The 2,769-nt window shown below is 46.3% G+C and overlaps 1 non-coding gene across 1 annotated transcript; it reads left to right on the forward strand.

Moving 5' to 3' along the window:
• Positions 1-574: 574 nt before the first annotated feature.
• TRNAH-GUG (transfer RNA histidin (anticodon GUG)) lies at positions 575-646 on the forward strand. Its single transcript has one exon. It is a non-coding gene; the product is annotated as a tRNA-His (tRNA).
• Positions 647-2,769: the final 2,123 nt, after the last annotated feature.

A 2,769-nucleotide genomic window follows, 5' to 3' on the forward strand; every position in this document is an offset into this window, starting at 1 on the left:
TGCATCCTTGTATGCAGGTGTGACATGTAGTCATCATGAACATGCATCCCTTTATAAGGACATAACATGGAGGACGCATGAACATGAATGCCTGAATTTTATGGTGGTGGCCTTCGGGTGATTTGGCGCGTGCAATTGGTGAAGAGCACTTCTCCTGCGCAAAAAAATAAATTTACTATTAGCACCCCGGAGGGAGCCTCTGCACTTCTTATAGGGAGAAAACTCTGCAATGGAAGGGGACAGGGTCAATAACAGCTGTAAACTCTCACAAGACCATCACTGCTCTCACACTTTCCTGCTCTCAGGCTGGCGGGCCATTATCGGCCCTGGCTGCCGCACCATTGCCAGGTTTGTGTAACTATATTATTTCTAATTGGCTCCACTTTGATGACTTTCATTTGGATTCTGACTTGATTATTGAGATCTTAAATAAGTGACTGGGGATCAGGTGTCCACTTATTCTCATGGATAACATCACAACCAAGCTTTAATTCAAACATGAGTCATGACATCACAGATGGAGTACAGCTTATGATAGAGGTGGAACGTCACATTGTAGCAGCCCAAGTAGCTCGCCGTGATCGTATAGTGGTTAGTACTCTGCGTTGTGGCCGCAGCAACCTCGGTTCGAATCCGAGTCACGGCATTGCGGTGAGGCAATGTCACGGCAGTTGGGCAGATATTTTAGAATTTCCATTAATACATTGGCAATCTCTGTGGAGGACTGAAACAATTCGATATGTCCTGTTACTGTTATGAACCTTTTGTTTCTTTAATGCTCTTTGCACACTTTTTCATCGGGTGACTGTAATGTATTTCAACCAAATCTAATTAAGAGCGCATTATGTGGTGACATTTGCAGTACATGAAACATTATAACACTGCCATTTACGTCAATAACCACTAGCTTGATTAAGACATATGTATTGCAGCGACAGTATTTCCCAGTTACAAATGGGAATAAAAACAACATCCGCGAGGGATTGAACCAACGACATTTAACTGATGTTGCCAATGGAGCACGTTACAGAGAGCGCAAAGTCCCGCCTTTACAGTCACACGCGGATGATAATACAGATGTTTAAATAAACAGGCATATCTGTGGACTTGTGGTCTTTCTACATTGGGACTCATAGTCTAGTCCTAGGCTATTGTAGGCACTGGCGTATCTTTTAGTGGAATGAGAGGCATTCTGTAGTCGCGTGAAAGGACCTTTCAAGTCAATCTGATCTGTATTGTCCTGTGAAAAAAAGCGTTCTTAGACACAGTGAGGAGTTTTTGGGGATAATGGGAAAATCATTTCCAACTAAATGACAGGAATTTCTTAGTCCAATCATGAGGTGTGCTATGCTTTTTTATACTGTGGCGGAAAGAGAGAGAGTATAACAGTCATTATAAATAAAGGGCCAAGGAAGTGACAGTTTATGGAAGGAACAATTTGCACATAGTTTTAGAATGTGGTCAGGAGGAGGACAATGTGCTTACACATATGAAACATTAGAAGGTAGACATTATGGAAGCACATATATTTCTTTATTTTTATTGTATTTGGGGAGAGGGGGTTAATATAGCACGTCCAGTGTGGAAAAGTGCTTTCCATAGCACCTTGCAGGTGGGCGACATCTAGATCTGTGCAGTAGCCACCCATGCCCCAGACGTCAAAGAGAACAAGAAGTTACACATGTTGGAAGTGAGGGTGAGACATTGAGGAGATATGATCCCCGTATGAAGTCGAGAGAAGGAGGAGGCGTGAACGTGCATCCATGTATGCAGGCGAGAAGGGAAGGAGCATTGGTCATGCATCCCTGCATGAGGGTGAGACAGGGAGGAGATATGATCCCGTATGAAGCCGAGAGAAGGAGGAGGCGTGAACGTGCATCCATGTATGCGGGCGAGACAGGAAGGAGCGTTGGTCATGCATCCCTGCATGAGGGTGAGACAGGGAGGAGATATGATCCCCGTATGAAGCCGAGAGAAGGAAGAGGCGTGAACGTTGCTCCATGTATGCAGGCGAGAAGGGAAGGAGCATTGGTCATGCATCCCTGCATGAGGGTGAGACAGGGAGGAGATATGATCCCCGTATGAAGCCGAGAGAAGGAGGAGGCGTGAACGTGCATCCATGCATGCGGGCGAGACAGGAAGGAGCATTGGTCATGCATCCCTGCATGAGGGTGAGACAGGGAGGAGATATGATCCCCGTATGAAGCCGAGAGAAGGAGGAGGCGTGAACGTGCATCCATGTATGCGGGCGAGACGGGAAGGAGCATTGGTCATGCATCCCTTCCTGAGGGTGAGACAGGGAGGAGATAAAATCCCCGTATGAAGCCGAGAGAACGACAAGACATGAACGTGCATCCATGTATGCGGGCGAGAAGGGAAGGAGCATTGGTCATGCATCCCTGCATGAGGGTGAGACAGGGAGGAGATAAAATCCCTTTATGAAGCCAAGAGAACGAGGCGGCATGAACATGCATCCTTGTATGCAGGTGTGACATGGAGTCATCATGAACATGCATCCCTTTATAAGGACATAACATGGAGGACGCATGAACATGAATGCCTGAATTTTATGGTGGTGGCCTTCGGGTGATTTGGCACGTGCAATTGGTCAAGAGCACTTCTCCTGCGCAAAAAAATAAATGTACTATTAGCACCCCGGAGGGAGCCTCTGCACTTCTTATAGGGAGAAAACTCTGCAATGGAATGGGACAGGTTCAATAACAGCTGTAAACTCTCACAAGACCATCACTGCTCTCACACTTTCCTGCT

This window comes from Ambystoma mexicanum, assembly GCF_040938575.1.
Source record: "Ambystoma mexicanum isolate Mex_15411 chromosome 12 unlocalized genomic scaffold, UKY_AmexF1_1 Mex_chr12_unloc.1, whole genome shotgun sequence".
Lineage (NCBI taxonomy): Eukaryota > Metazoa > Chordata > Amphibia > Caudata > Ambystomatidae > Ambystoma > Ambystoma mexicanum.